The sequence below is a fragment of the Lithobates pipiens genome, unplaced genomic scaffold, assembly GCF_037356315.1.
Source record: "Lithobates pipiens isolate NorthernLeopardFrog02 unplaced genomic scaffold, aLitPip1_a1.2 Scaffold_8, whole genome shotgun sequence".
NCBI classification, from domain to species: domain Eukaryota; kingdom Metazoa; phylum Chordata; class Amphibia; order Anura; family Ranidae; genus Lithobates; species Lithobates pipiens.
In genome coordinates this window covers 255,545,575-255,562,596 of record NW_027507903.1, presented here as the reverse complement: position 1 = coordinate 255,562,596, position 17,022 = coordinate 255,545,575, and the positions used below count along the sequence as shown (strand labels likewise).

The 17,022-nt window shown below is 46.8% G+C and overlaps 1 protein-coding gene across 3 annotated transcripts in view; it reads left to right on the top strand.

Moving 5' to 3' along the window:
* The first annotated feature begins 4,366 nt into the window (after positions 1-4,366).
* Positions 4,367-17,022, top strand: part of PLEKHG7 (pleckstrin homology and RhoGEF domain containing G7) — a 154,556-nt gene continuing 141,900 nt past the window's right edge. For 2 of the 3 annotated variants that reach the window (XM_077470787.1, XM_077470786.1), the window contains exon 1: positions 4,369-4,618. The gene's annotated coding sequence lies outside the window, so the exon portion shown is untranslated. Of the gene's footprint in view, positions 4,619-17,022 lie in introns of all 3 variants that reach the window. The other variant, XM_077470785.1, reaches the window with a different exon arrangement.

Genomic DNA, 17,022 nt, shown 5'->3' with positions numbered 1-17,022 from the left:
CCGCAAGATGTCCTGGACCCCAGGGTATTTGACAAGGAATCGCTGCACGACCAAGTTTAAGACGTGTGCCATGCATGGCACGTGTGTGATTTTGCCCTGTTTCAATGCGCTAAGCAGATTGGCACCGTTGTCACACACCACTTTACCAACTGTCAAATTGAGCAGTGTTAGCCACTGATCTGCCTGTGAACGCAAAGCTGAAAGGAGTGCCGGGCCAGTGTGGCTCTTGGCTTCCAGGCACAACAGACACAGCACGGCATGGCAACGTCTCACCTGGCATGTCGAATAGGTTCTGGGGAGCTTGGGCGGTGCAGCGGAAGAGACGCTAGCAGCGGAAAAGGAGGAGTCAGCCGAGGAGGAGAGGGAGGAGGATGGAGTAGGAGGAGGAGGAGAAGAAGAGTCAGGCCTGCATGCAATCCGTGGCGGTAAAACCAAATCTACACGGGTGCCACGGGTTACATGCTTGACGGCCGTCAGAAGGTTCACCCAGTGGGCAGTAAAAGTGATATACCTTCCCTGCCCGTGTTTGCTAGACCACGTGTCTGTGGTCAGATGTATCTTGGCACCGACACTGTGTGCCAGAGATACATTCACTTGCCGCTGAACATGGCCATATAGCTCTGGGATGCCCTTCTCTGAGAAATACTTCCTTCCTGGGACCTTCCATTGTGGTGTTCCAATGGACACAAATTTGCGAAAGGCCTCCGAGTCCACCAGTTTATATGGCAGTAGTTGGTGGGCTATGAGTTCTGACAAGCCAGTCGTCAACCGTTGGGCAAGAGGGTTATCCGGCGTCATCATTTTTTTACGCTCGAACATTAGGCCCACGGAAGCCTGCCTTTTTGCAGAAAAACGTGAGCTTGGTGTGATGGAAGGTGGAGTGGAGGACAATTGTGAGGAGAGAGGAGAAGGAGAAGTAGAAGACGAGGCTGGACGGTGAGAGCCTGGAGTGTGGCTTTGTGTGTTCCGTTGCTCCCACTCGGCTCGGTGATGGCAGCTCATGTGCCTTCTTAAGGCAGTCGTCCCTAGATGAGTGTTGGGCTTACCGCGACTAATGCGTTGACTGCAAAGATTACAGATGGCAACGCTATTGTCAGCAGTGGACACGTTAAAAAAAGCCCACACTGCGGAGCCATGTGCCGGTGTCCTGGGAGCGTCAGATATGACCGTACATGGTCGATGACTCGCTCCTGATACATTTGCAGTCTGCTTTGTCCCTCCTGTGCAATGTAAGTTATTCCTGCTTCTCCTCCCTATCTGCTGGTCCATATCTCCCTCTGAACTCCCTTCCTCTTCCTCTCTTGTGGGCACCCACGAGACATCACTAGACACGTCATCGTCGATGTCACCTTTTCCACCGCTATAAGTAGAGATCTTGGAGTAGGCAGCAACTGCTCAGACTGCTGAGTAGCGGTTGTTGCTACCTCCTCTTCCTGATCCAATACCAAGAGTGGCTGCGCATCAGAAATGTCTTGATATGGATCGGAAAATAATTCCTGTGACTCAAGTGGAAGGTATGTGGTGGTGGTGGTGTTGTTGGTGGTAGTGTCTTTGGGGGTGCACATAGCAGAGAGTGAAGAAGAGGGTGCAGATCGAGAGGATGAGGAGGGTGCAGAAGAGTAAGGCTGAGTGAGCCACTCAACTAAGTCTGGTGCGTCCTTTAAAGTAATTGAACACACCTTCTGCAACTTCCCACTTTGGCTCAAGCCTGTTGCTCCTGCCCGACCCCTACCACCCCTGCGGAAGGGCCTGCCTCTTCCTCTGCCTGTCATTTTTTAAATGACCCTGTGACAAAACTCTCAGTTCCTATACCGATGAAGGACTGCTGCAGTATAGGGCAGCGGTCAGCAGTAGTGCACCTCAACCCAATGTATTTTGGACCTATACCAGTCCTTATAGAATGGCAGACTGTACCTCACTCAACCCTATGTACTGTAGTACCCTATACCTTACCAGTCCTTATAAGGACCTTTGTGGAACAAGTAGGTTGTGTGTGAGTGATTAGCAGACTGTATGTCAGTCCCTATACCGATGAAGGACTGTTGCAGTATAGGGCAGCGGTCAGCAGTAGTGCACCTCAACCCTATGTATTGTGGACCTATACCAGTCCTTATAGAATGGCAGACTGTACCTCACTCAACCCTATGTACTGTAGTACCCTAAACCTTACCAGTCCTTATAAGGACCTTTGTGGAACACGTAGGTTGTGTGACTGATTAGCAGACTGTACGTCAGTCCCTATGCCGATGAAGGACTGCTGCAGTATAGGGCAGCGGTCAGCAGTAGTGCACCTCAACCCTATGTATTGTGGACCTATACCAGTCCTTATAGAATAGCAGACTGTACCTCACTCAACCCTATGTACTCTAGTACCCTATACCTTACCAGTCCTTATAAGGACCTTTGTGGAACAAGTAGGTTGTGTGTGCGTGATTAGCAGACTGTACGTCAGTCCCTATACCGATGAAGGACTGCTGCAGTATAGGGCAGCGGTCAGCAGTAGTGCACCTCAACCCTATGTATTGTGGACCTATACCAGTCCTTATAGAATGGCAGACTGTACCTCACTCAACCCTATGTACTGTAGCACCCTAGACAGACCAAGTTACCAGTCCTTATAAGGACCTTTGTGGAACAAGTAGGTTGTGTGTGGTAGAATGGCAGACTGTACCTCACACAACCCTATGTACTGTAGTACCCTATACCTTACCAGTCCTTATAAGGACCTTTGTGGAACAAGTAGGTTGTGTGTGAGTGATTAGCAGACTGTACGTCAGTCCCTATACCGATGAAGGACTGCTGCAGTATAGGGCAGCGGTCAGCAGTAGTGCACCTCAACCTTATGTATTGTGGACCTATACCAGTCCTTATAGAATAGCAGACTGTACCTCACTCAACCCTATGTACTATAGCACCCTACACCAGGTTATTACCCTACCAGTCCTTATAAGGACCTTTGTGGAACAAGTAGGTTGTGAATGATTAGCAGACTGCAGCAGAAGTGCAGCAGTCAAGTATAATATTCTTTCTATATTTGGAAGAAAGAATATTATACGTGTACAAGCCTATTACCATACCACTGATACCAGTCCTGAAAAGAACCTTTGTGGACCTAATATAGTAACAGCTACTGATTAAACTGACCCTCACTGCCTCACACACTGCTTCCTGCCTGTCCCTATTTAAACTGACAAAACAAAGGCTACTGGAACAATAACTGGAATAGCACTTTTGTGGACCTGATAGTAACAGCTAATGACTAAACTGACTGTCCCTACAGCAGACACACCATCCTGTCCCTTTCTCTAAACTGACAAAAGACACTCAGGCTGCTGCAACAATCAGTAGCACAGCAAACCTATATACACCTAACACCTATACCAGTCCTGAAAAGAACTTTTGTGTACCAAATAGCTAGCGATTTGGGTCACTGTAATCTCTCCCTGCTCCACACAGCAACCTCTCCCTATAGTGACAGAAGAAAGAATGTAAAATGGCCGCTGGATCGGGTGTATTTATAAGTTAGGGGGAATGTCCAAGTGTCCATGTGCTATAATGTCTCAATTGGCTGTCCTGTACCCCATGATGGATGTGTCATCATAGGTCAAAGTTCTTTTACACAGTAAACACGGAAGTCCGCCGGGCAAACGGCGCCAATAGTCCGCGAACAGCCGAAATTCGCCGCGAAATGACCGCCGGGCGAACCGTTACGCCATCACTAGTGATAATCGCAAGAGAAACAGGCAGGCTGGTTGTACCCAAGTTGATCGATCAGCTTGTTACATTCAGCCTGCCCATTACCGGTTTGAATCTCGACCGGTTCCTGCTGATTCAGCCAAGATTTGAACCATGTATGGCTGGCCTAAATTGATGAGCTGTAAAAACTTTTCAAGTGAAACCAGAGGACAATTTGGGGTACTGTAGCATCTCGCGGCCATGCACTATTTTCTGCTAAAGCAATTTGCTCCAGCTGGGGATCGGTTTGTTTACATATTGCCACAGTATCCATAACCTGTAACCAACAGGATTGCTCCGCTAGCACTGGGTGCGATTAGCGGCACACACGCTCCCATTGTTCTCGGGTTAGCCTGAAGGCTTGTGGGATGGAGGACGCTCATATCCCGGGAGTCTGCAGGCAGTAGACATGCGTTCCACACTACGTCATAGTTGCCTAGGCGCGAAATATGGAAATGAAGGGAGGGGAAGCAGAACATGTCTGTTTTTGAATAGAATGACAGGTGACAAGTTGCAGGAGGTTTATACACAACTATTCTGGTCTCATGACCTTTATTTTCTATAGAGCATGCTAGAAAATGATATATCTTGAGGCAGCTCTGGTCTCCAGGCTATGGCTGGGTGTGCATAACAAAAGGCTTGGCTTTCCTAAGAACAAGGACCAGTTCTGTCACCAGGAGAAACCAGCTCAGCAGATAGAAGCTTCCTCCACAGATAGAAGCCTCCTCCACCACCACCGCTCTGTGGATGTACACCGCGTCACGTGACCGCCCGGGGACAGAGCTGTGTACAATACTGAGGGAAGACATGTGCCGCCTGTGATATCAGGAGGGAGTGCTGGGACCGGCACACCGCCGGATGGAATGTTCGGGACACTCAACATGTAAGTGTGGGAATGGGGAGTTCCTCGGGGTGTCATTGCTACTGTTATACCGGGACTCGCTGACTAGTCTCTCTGTTTGTCATATGTGTGTTACTAAACTACAGCACCTGCCGACTTCTCCTTCATCAGCGCATTGCACTACTCTGCCTGTCAGCTGATTCCATTTACACAACTCCTTTTCACCTTCTTCCTGAGGCTCTGCACCTGTCATCATAGTCCTGGGGTCGGGGTGCTGAGATCATGGTACTGGGGTCGGGGTGCTGAGATCATAGTACTGGGGTCGGGGTGCTGAGATCATGGTACTGGGGTCGGGGTGCTGAGATCATGGTACTGGGGTCGGGGTGCTGAGATCATGGTACTGGGGTCGGGGTGCTGAGATCATGGTACTGGGGTCGGGGTGCTGAGATCATGGTACTGGGGTCGGGGGTGCTGAGATCATGGTACTGGGGTCGGGGGTGCTGAGATCATGGTACTGGGGTCGGGGGTGCTGAGATCATGGTACTGGGGTCGGGGGTGCTGAGATCATGGTACTGGGGTCGGGGGTGCTGAGATCATGGTACTGGGGTCGGGGGTGCTGAGATCATGGTACTGGGGTCGGGGGTGCTGAGATCATGGTACTGGGGTCGGGGGTGCTGAGATCATGGTACTGGGGTCGGGGGTGCTGAGATCATGGTACTGGGGTCGGGGGTGCTGAGATCATGGTACTGGGGTCGGGGGTGCTGAGATCATGGTACTGGGGTCGGGGTGCTGAGATCATGGTACTGGGGTCGGGGTGCTGAGATCATGGTACTGGGGTCGGGGTGCTGAGATCATGGTACTGGGGTCGGGGTGCTGAGATCATGGTACTGGGGTCGGGGTGCTGAGATCATGGTACTGGGGTCGGGGTGCTGAGATCATGGTACTGGGGTCGGGGTGCTGAGATCATGGTACTGGGGTCGGGGTGCTGAGATCATAGTCCTGGGGTGGGGGGGGGGGGTTATGATATCATAGTACTGGGGTCGGGGTGCTGAGATCATGGTACTGGGGTCGGGGTGCTGAGATCATGGTACTGGGGTCGGGGTGCTGAGATCATGGTACTGGGGTCGGGGTGCTGAGATCATGGTACTGGGGTCGGGGTGCTGAGATCATGGTACTGGGGTCGGGGTGCTGAGATCATGGTACTGGGGTCGGGGTGCTGAGATCATAGTCCTGGGGTGGGGGGGGGGGGTTATGATATCATAGTACTGGGGTCGGGGTGCTGAGATCATGGTACTGGGGTCGGGGTGCTGAGATCATGGTACTGGGGTCGGGGTGCTGAGATCATGGTACTGGGGTCGGGGTGCTGAGATCATGGTACTGGGGTCGGGGTGCTGAGATCATGGTACTGGGGTCGGGGTGCTGAGATCATGGTACTGGGGTCGGGGTGCTGAGATCATAGTCCTGGGGTCGGGGTGCTGAGATCATAGTCCTGGGGTGGGGGGGTTATGATATCATAGTACTGGGGTCGGGGTGCTGAGATCATAGTACTGGGGTCGGGGTGCTGAGATCGTAATCCTGGGGTTGAGGGGTGCTGAGATCGTAATCCTGGGGTGGGGGGGGGGGGGTGCTGAGATCATAGTCCTGGGGGCAGGGTGCTGAGATTGTAGTACTGTACTGTGGTCGGGATGCTGAGATTGTGGCACTGTACTGGAGTCAGGATGCTGAAATGGTGGCACTGTACTGGGGTCGGGATGCTGAGATGGTGGCACTGTACTGGGGTCGGGATGCTGAGATGGTGGCACTGTACTGGGGTCGGGATGCTGAGATGGTGGCACTGTACTGGGGTCGGGATGCTGAGATGGTGGCACTGTACTGGGGTCGGGATGCTGAGATGGTGGCACTGTACTGGGGTCGGGATGCTGAGATGGTGGTACTGTAATCGTAGTACTAGGATTGTGGTTGTATGACGCTAGAAAAATAGAAGAGTGACAGCAGAAAAAAAAAAAACATCAAGTCTGCCCCATGTTTTTTCTCTCTTAGTATAGATCTATGTTTGTCCCAAGCTTCTTTGAATCCACTGTTGGCTAACCTCTGCTGGAAATCTATTCCAAGCATTAACTATATTTGGTAAAATAATACTAGGATTCGTTTTGAAATGTATTTTTTTGCTCATTTGAGGTCATGTGCCCATGTTCTTAACTGCTTCCCGCCCGCCCTATAGCCGAATGACGGCTATAGAGCGGACTCTCTGGTCCGGGAGGCCGTCCCTGGACGTCCTCGTGTTTACTTCCGCAATGCGCGCCGCCGCGGGCGCGCATCGGGGAAGTTTTGTGTTTGCCGTGTCCCCCGGAGACAGTCAAACACAGATCGCTGTAAACGGCCAATCACAGCGGCCGTTTACAGCGCGATCAGCGTGTCCAATGTGAGATGATCTCATATGTAAACATATGAGATCATCTCTCAGCACCGCTCTCCCTCCTCACACAGACAGCGTGTGAGAGGGGGAGAGATGAACGGCTGCAGCGGCCGTAAGCGGGGGAAAAAAAAAAAGTAAAAAAAAGGGCCATCCTCCCCAGTGCCACCTGTTAGTGCTATCTGTCCCCAGTGCCATCTGTCTTCAGCGCCACATGATATTAGTGCCATCTGTCATCAGTGCCACGTATCAGTGCCATTTGTCATCAGTGCCACCTGTCAGTGTCACGTGCCATCTGTTGTCAGTGTCACGTGTCATCAATGCCACTTATCAGTGTCATCTGTCATCGGTGCCACGTATTAGTGCCATCTGTCATCAGTGCCACGTATAAGTGCCACGTATCAGTGCCATCTGTCATCAGTGTCACGTGTCATTGTCCTGGTGCTCCAGGGCCTTCAAAAGTGTAATAGGTAGTCAACAAGTTAGATGTGTAATTTATGCTCCTAGAACACGTGATGGCGCTCCCTGCATATTGGGCCTCTCTATGTGGCCAGGCTGTGAAAAAGTTCCACACATGTGGTATTGTAATACTCAGGAGTAGCAGAATTTTTTTGGGGGGTGTGATTTGTGGTATACACATGCCATGTGAGAAAAATAACCTATTACAATGACAATTTTGTGGGAAAAAAAATAAAAAAAATGAAAAATCTTAATTTTGCAAAGAATTGTGGGGAAAAAAATGACAACATTAAAAAGCTCACCATGCCTCTTACTAAATACCTTGCAATGTCTACTTTCCAAAAAGGGGTCATTTGGGGGGTATTTGTACTTTCCTGACTTGTTCGGGTCACAAGAAGTGAGATAGACCACCAGTACATCAGATGTGATCAATTTTTGTATGATTCGCACCACAGCTTGTAGACTCTCTAACTTTCACAAAGACCAAATAATATCCACTAATTTGGGTTATTTTTACCAAAGATATGTAGCAGTATAAATTGTGGCCAAAATTTATGAAGAAAAATTAATAATTTGCATAATTTTGTCACTGAAACAAAGAAATATGCATTTTTTTTCATCATTTTCTGGCCTTTTTTGATTTATAGCGCAAAAAATAAAAACCCCAGAGGTGATCAAATACCACCAAAAGAAAGCTCTATTTGTGGGGAAAAAATGACAAAAAATTAATTTGGGTACAGTGCTGCATGACTGAGTAATTGTCATTCAAAGTGTGAGAGCACCGAAAGCTGAAAATTGGTCTGGGCAGAAGGGTGTTTAAGTGCCCAGTAAGCAAGTGGTTAACCTTAGCTTCATATTGAAAATATTGCCCTCCTGACCCATATTCACACTTTCATCCATGTCTGCTTTCCATTTTTTCCTCCAGACTGTACTTATTAAAGTGGATGTGAACAGCTTTAGATGATACACAGGGATCAAACAAATCTCCCTACATACGTTTTACTTGTATATGAGCTGTCTTCAGCTTTATTTATTCTTTAGAAAGTTCAGATCATGTTAGGCTTCATGTACACGGGACGTTTCTCAACCTCTCCTGAATGCTGGCACATCACAACTAGTAATCCACATTCAAAACATGTGTTTAGCAGCGTTTGCGTTCAGGAGCGTTTTACTAAAGATAACCTCAGGAGACCCTCCCAAATGATTAGAAATGCACAGTGTGGAACTGCAGATCATAGAAAAGTTGGGTTTGTTAGGCTGCTTTCACACTGGGGCGGTATTATAAAAATCGCGCCTGTGTAACGCCTGAAAAAAACCGGCCCCTTTAACTCCAGTGTGAAAGCCGGAGGGCTTTCACACTGGAGTGATGCGCTGACAGGACGGTGAAAAAAGTCCTGCTAGCCGCATCTTTGCAGCGGTGAAGGAGCGGTGTATTCACCGCTCCTATACCGCTCCTACCCATTGAAATCGATGGGACACCGCGGCAATACCGCCGGCAAAGCGCCGCTGCAGCGGCGCTTTGCGGGCGGGTTTAACCCCTTTTCGGCCGCTAGCGGGGGTTAAAACCACCCCGCTAGCGCCCGCACACCGCCGCTAAAACGACGGTAAAGCGCCGCTAAAAATAGCGGCACTTTACCGCCGACGCCGCTCCCGCTGCAGTGTGAAAGCAGCCTAAGTATCAGCTGATAAAGCAGTGTGCTTGTAGCCAGCGGTTATATTTTGGTTGGTTGGTTAATATGGATCCCATGATGAACATGTGAGAGGAAATGCTGCTGATGTTGCTTTTGCTGAGGCTCCAAAGACATAGAAAATTGCGTGAGAGGACCAGAGTTCACCACTACTGGACACATCCATTGATGGCTCAACGCATGTCCACAGGATACTTTCTAATATGTATGTTCAGCTGTGTAATTACCCAGAGAAATTTAATTTTACAAGCATGTCAATTGCCAACGTTCTCTTGGGAAAGGTTAGACCCGTCTAGTGTACAAATTCTCAATGGCTGACAGGTGAGTGAAATTCCTATTCAACTTCAGCATCAAGTAATGCAAGTTGTGTATTGTACAGCACAATCGGCTGATGAGGGGAATATCACATGGTATATCAAGCTTGCATACAGTGATAATTGAATTCTAGGTGTGTTTTTTTTAGCATTTTCCAGGCTCAAAAGTAATAAAATGTTTCCCTTTTAAAAAACGATACTAGACGAAAACACGCCTAGCCACGTTTGGCGTTTGAAATGCCTCTAAACACAGCTTCTGAACACATTTTTTGGGTTCCAAAAAAAGGCTCTAGACACAACTGCCTAGAAACAACTATAAACGACCCTGTGTACATGTACTGATAAGATAACAGAGGAAAGTTCAAGAGCAGTTGGGAAAAAATGCCCAACTGCTCCTAAACAACCGTTTACCAGCAGAAGTGTACATGAGGTTAGAGATTTTCCCTTCCTGTTCAGCACTGGGAGAGGATTCTTGGCATATAGCCAAGACAGCTGATTGGAGGAAAGGCACACACCCCCATTCCACATAGGCAAAGGAAGGAAGGAATGTGCAGAGCTGTGCTGTGACAAGACAAGCTCATTGCTAATCTATTTATAACAACCTCCCACAACACAAATTTCAGGCTGGTTTTATCTTGGGTGACGGAGAACTTGTCAGACGTTATGCTGATAACAGAGAAAGGAAATGGCAGAAAGACATGGGACTCGGGGCTTTGGAGAGAGATAAGAAAACACTACAGATATATGTGCTTAGGTCAAATTTCATGAATCAGGTTTACATCCATTTTAAGGTTCTGAACAATACCCCGATATGTTTTATCCCCTAGACCTTTCACCATTTTTACTACCAATCTCTGGACTCATTCTATCTTATCAGTATCCTTTTTTTTTTTTTAAGTGAGATCTCCAGAACTGGACACCGTATTCTAAATGAGGTGTCACTTAGGCTGGGTTCACACTGCTGCGGTGATGAGATCGGATGTGATTCGCACCTCACTGCAGTGCAAATCACATCCGATCTCTTGTGCGATGCGAGTTCAGCCATACAGATAGTATGGCTGCATTCGCATCGCACCCGGACCAAACTCGCACAGGACCCTTTTTTTGGTCCGCAGCAGAATCGGATCGCATGGGTGTTCACACCATGCGATCCGATTCCTGTCCGAGTTTGCAGATCGCACTGCAATATGAAAACTGATCTGGGGGTGTTATCAACTTTTCACTGACACTCCCAGCCGTTCGCATAGGGCAGTGTGAACTGCCGCCGGGGGGCATGTGATGCGGGAACCCGCAGCGGATTCGCAGCGTTCCCGCATCGCTGCAATGTGAACCCAGCCTAAGGCTCGATTCACATCTGTGCATATTGATTTTGAGTGTTTCTGCAGTGCTTTTTTGCGGTGCTTACCATGTTTTTGGACAGTCGATTTTGCCACGATTTGCTTTTTTTTTTTTTTTTTTTTTTTACACTGTATTTAGCTGGTTGCTAAGGAGAGGGCTGGGAAGCCGGCCGGCACGTCCTTAGCAACCGATGAGTCATCAGCTGTCAGCAGACTTCCTGCTGAATGCAAAAAAAAAGAAAAAAGAAAATCGAGGATGGCAATGGGTTCCCACCCAGGTCCATACCAGGCCTTCAGTCTAGTATGGATTCATAGGGGACCCCCATGCCCAAAAAAAAAAAATGGCATGGGGGTCCCCCCAAAATGCATACCAGACCCTTATTCGAGCATGCAGGTCAGGAAAGGGAGGGGAACGAGCAAGCGCCCCCCCCTCTCCTGAACCATACCAGGCCACATGCCCTCAACATGGGGGGGGATGGGTGCTTTGGGGCAGGGGGGTTCTGTGTCACCCCACCCCAAAGGACCTTGCCCCCATGTTGATGGGGACAAGGGCCTCTTCCCGACAACCCTTGCCCGGTGATTGTCGGGGTCTGCGGGCGGGAGGCTTATCGGAATCTGGCAGCCCCCTTTAACAAGGGGGCCCCCAGAACCCACCCCCCACTGTGTGAATGAGTATGGGGTACATCGTACCCCTACCCATTCACCTGGGGAAAAAAGTAGAGTAGTGTAGTGTTTAAAAAATACAGTAGACAGTTTTTGACAAGTCTTTTATTAAAAATCTTCCGCGCCGCTTCTTCCTCCATCTTTTCCTGCATCTTCATCCTCCGGTCTTCTCCTTCTTCCGCTCTTCTGTCTTCTGTGTCTGGTATTCCTCTTCCTCTGCTGCCGATGCTCCCACCGCTGACCCTCTTCCGATGCTGTGTCCTGCAAAAAAAAAATGGCTGATCTGTCAGCGCCGATGTCCTGCATTCCGTAAATAACGAGGGAGCGTGGCAATTGGATTACGTCACCCGGAGGTCACGCCCCCTTGTGATGTCACAGACTGATTAAGCCCTGGGCAGTGACATCACAAGGGGGCGTGGCCACTGGGTGACGCAATCCAATTGCCACACCCCCTCATTATTTACGGAATGCAGGACATCGGCGCTGACAGATCAGCCATTTTTTTTTATTTATTTTTTTAGTAGCCGGCATTTTTAAAAAAAATGTTTTTTACATTCAGCGGAAAGTCAACTGACAGCTGATGACTCATCAGTTGCTAAGGACGCGGCGGCCGGCTTCCCGGCCCTCTCCTTAGAAACCAGCTATATACAGTGTAAAAAAATAAAGAAATAAACGCAAAATTGCGGTAAGATCGTGGTAAAAATGCGGTACTTGCGTTTTGGGGTCCGTTGAATTCCATTACATGCAAAATGCTGCATTTTGCGGGAAAAAAAGTCCCCAACCCTTTCCAAAAACGCAGAGGCACTAAAATGCATTGATGTGAACATGTTCCATAGGAACCCATGTTAAAAAATGTCCCTGCATTTCTGCAAAATGCATCAAAAAATGCATTAGTGTGACTCAAGCCTAAAGATCTATATAATAGGGAGTGCTGGGAGCATGGTACAGAGATTACGGTACAGTTTTGCAGGGCACTACATAACCAACCAGGCAACTTCACAATACTAGAGTACAAAAGAGGTTTAGCATTCAAATAACAACTTTAAAACTGTAGCGTTGGTGTGGATTCACACTTCAACATCTTCATGTACTTTTGGAGCCTTTTTTTTTTGTTTTTTGTTTTTTCGACATTTCCAGACTTGCTGAAATTAGTTTTTAGCCAATGTAGGTATTAAGAGAAGACAGTTTCTAGGTATATGGGTGTGAAAAACGCACAATTCATGCATTTTTAAAAAAAATATATATTTTATTTTTTTGGTGTTTTTATTAAAGTCTATTGGGGCCAAAAAAAATGTAACCGGAGGTCCAAAGAAGCTCTAGCATTTTTTTTTGCGACAACTCCTGTGATTTTGTTGAGAGACAGCGCATCGTTCAGATATAAAGAGCACAATAGTATGACATGGAAATCTCATGTCAAGCGTTGGAGCTCTTCTGGGAAAGCTGAGTGCCATCAGGGGAGCTGACTGCCCAAACCAAGAAGAGACAGCCACCTCTTGATGATGTCCAATTGCATGGGACCCAGTATACAGTGTGGAACTGCAGATCATAGAAAAGTTGGGTTCATCAGGCATGTGAATGTGTGTGTGTGTGTGTGTGTGTGTATGTATGTGTATATATAACACACACACACACACACACACACACACACACACACACACACACACACACACACACACACATATATATAATATATATGTGTGTGTGTGTATGTATGTATGTATGTATGTATGTATGTATGTGTGTGTGTATATATGTGTGTGTGTGTGTGTGTGTATGTGTATATATATATATATATATATATATATATATATATATATATATATATATATATAGTACCTTGGATTATGAGCACAATTAGTTCCAGAAGCATGCTTGTAATCCAAAGCACTTGTATATCAAAGCAAGTGTTCTCATAGGAATCAATGAAAACTCAGAAAATTTGTTCCAGTGTCACTACTAGTATATGCAGTACCACAGGTGGGGGGGCAGACAGAGACACTCAGGAACCGAGTGGTCTCCAAGCGTCTCCGGCCACCCCCCCCCCCCACTTCTGGCCATATGCGGTACTGCACACCCCAGAAGCTTGAATCCTGCTTGTCTTACGAGACAACGCTTGCAAATTGAGTCAGGATTAAAATGATTATGTATTTTATTTTTTTATTTTTTTAAGATAATGAGTTTAATAGCTAAGAGTGGCTTAAAAAAATGTTGGTGTGGGGGAGTGAAAAGTCTTTTTAAATAAGCTTGCACCATCTAATAGTATTTGTTCTGACATCGTTAGGCAGCATATTTTTGGCTTTCACAGTAAAGATGACTTTTGTTTTCTCTTTCAATAGTTTTTGTTTTCATGCCTAGAGCTAGCATTTGGTATGGTAGTATAAGGAAAGGCTCAAAGGTGTAACTATGTATAGTCACAGTAGACTGTATGTCTGCAATGGGGCCCAGGACTGTCTTTACGTAGCAAGCAAGAAAAATCAGCAACACACTTAGAAAGGGGGGCCCCATTTGCGAAGAGACACGGCCCGCTAATAGCTCTTATTGTCGGAGTACAGAAGCTACTTCGGAGATGGGTATTTTAAATTAGGTTTTCTTTACATGAGATGAAACATTTACACTATATTGTTGTGTTTTTATTTTTATTTTTTTATTTTTTTCCCCATGTTATAGCAGATACCTGCTATGATGTGCTGTTACGCATTGCATTTAATCAGATTTTAGCTTTCAGGTTTTTAGGGCAGTCATTCTAATGAAAATGGATTTAGGAATCTGCCCTAAGTATTAATACACTAACGATGAGGGAATTTCTGAAAATCCGCTCTGTTGTCATGTCATATGACTCACTGGTATGATCTAATTTGCAGTAGAAAAAAATCCAGGACAAATCACACATTTTGCAACCAGGGTTTTTTTTTTTTTTTCATAAAAATACTCACGTATAGACTTCAGATAATTTCCCAGCTACTTTTACAGGTATGACCTAACGCACTGCAATAACTGAGGAATCATGGAAATACAGAGAATTTACTAGGGGAAAAACATGTATCGTGCTTGGGGGATTTCTCACTTATGGCATTAGTGTGCAACAACATCCTTCTTATCAGCATCTGTGCAGTCTGGTAAAAAAAAAAGCGGAAAACAACCGTATTTATCGGCATATAACATGCACCTTGATTTAAAGAGTGAAGTTTCAGGAAAAAACACTTGAAAAACACTTGAATTTTAAATAAGGAACTTTGAAGCAAAATAAGAGTTGCCCATCAATGCAGCCTCACCATTGCCTATTAATGCAGTCTGATCAGTGCGCAGCTGCAGCCTCACAATTGCCCTTCAATGCAGCCTGTTCAGTGGCCATCTGCAGCCTCGCCATTGCATCCTGGTCAGTGGCCATCTGCAGCCTCGCCATTGCATCCTGGTCAGTGGCCATCTGCAGCCTCGCCATTGCATCCTGGTCAGTGGCCATCTGCAGCCTCACCATTGCATCCTGGTCAGTGGCCATCTGCAGCCTCACCATTGCATCCTGGTCAGTGGCCATCTGCAGCCTCGCCATTGCAGTTCAGTCAGGAAAGGGGGGCAACGAGCATACCTCAAAATGGGGGGGTGCTTGGGGCATAGGGGCTTTGCTGCCCCCCCCCCCCCAAGTCAAAGCATCTGGGCCTAAAAGAAAAAGAGAAAATGAACAAACCCTCATGATACCTACAGAGGATGGAAGGAGGAGTGCAGTGGAGGGAAGTAACAGAACAGGATGAAGGTCTGTTTTAATACAGGCCGCAGCCTACCCGAATTTTACTATGTTCATGTGTATTTTGGGGCCCAAATAAATGAAGGGCTCATTCACACTGATGTATAGTTTTGTAGGCAGCTGTATGCTGGTCTGTGGGCCTATTCACACAGCCATGTACAGCAAGGGAAATGTCCCACTCTGTATTTCAGCTAAAAGGAAAAGGACACGTCTGCATCCCGGCCTGTAATTTCTGGGGTATTTTACACTGTATGCATGTTAACATTTGTGTTAGCTTTAACATGCACGTAGCATGCAGATTTCCTATTGGCCGCTTCCATTGCTCCTGGCTGACATGTCAGTATGAGCGATATGCCTGTGCCGCTGATTACACATTGTCTGCCTCAATGAGTCATGGAGCCGTCATTTATGACTGACTGCCTGAGGTAATTTTGTGCATGCAGAACGACCCCCTATTAGTTCTCCATGCTGAGAGACTCTTATTGACTGTAATTACATTCCGTAACAGAACAGGGTTGACAGCTTCATGTGTTGTACTGTGTACTGGGCTCTGCTCACAGGGATCACTGAATGTTTGTTTCCTGTACAAACTTTTACTGTTGGCTGCAAGTCTGCTATTCTCTAGCCCTTTCACTGCCAGGAGGGAGAGGAAAATATTCATTGTATTACAGACTGCATTTGTTAAAAAATGAAAACGATTATTTCAGACTCACTCCACTCAGGCAGGTAAGGTTTAGCATGATTTGATTGCCATATGTTTAATTATAGTGTTACCAAACCCAGAACCTTCATTCGCTATATCTGGTCTCCCACAGTACACAGAACATGGAAATTCAATTATTTTAGTAAATATAAACTGCTAAATACCTTTTATCATCAGCAGTATATAGCAGTTTTGTGTCTTCTTTCAGTGTCTGGGTAAAGCTTGTAGGAGGAGTTTTCATTCTACTCTGTCTTATAAGGCTGCAGGACCCCTGACCCTCTGTCTGGACCCTGCTGATTGGCCCTGTGCTGATCACATGCACTCTCCCAAGAAATAAACCAAAAAACTCCCTAGTAATACACACCAAACTGAGCATGTGTACTCCAAAGACTCTGTACTATCAGGAGATGGATTGAGGACAGTGGAAGAAGGGGAGGACCAGAGAAGACAGGATCAAACAGCCTTTTTAAACAATGCAGAGAATTAACCCCTTAGGTTCCACAGTGAGTATAACAAGCATGCTTTACTGCATATACAAACTGATTTTACTGTTGTAGATTTAGTAACACTATAGATTAGTACATTAATAATTCAGTGTTGGAATATTTGAAGCTACACAGGCAGAAAAATACATACATGGGGGACAATTAACCTGGGGTAACCCGGCCTAGAGTTTGTACTTCTGTCCATCTGTTCCTGAGATTTACACAGTTCTGTCGCACAGTTAAAGCGGTAGTAAACCACTGGGTGTTTTTTCCTAACCTGAAAGGTAGTGTCCTAATGTGCTAGTATGCATCGCATACTATTGCATTATGTTAAACTTACCTGAAAACGAAGCCTTCCAGCACTGCGCTGTCACCGCTGCAGGTGCTCCCATCTTCACCCGGTCTTCCTACCGTGTTTGTGAACTGGGCTGTCGCGATGACATCACTCCGGTGCATGCACGTGGGACCCACCGTTTATGGCATAGGACCCAGGTGCAGTGTATGTTTAAGAGATATTTACAGTAGCTATAGGTAAGCCTTAAAATAGGCTTACCTATAGGTAAAAGTCAGAGATGTTAGTTTACTCACACTTTAGGTACACTACAGGTCTTGTCCCTCCCCCTCCTTTAACTGGACAGTGGAAGA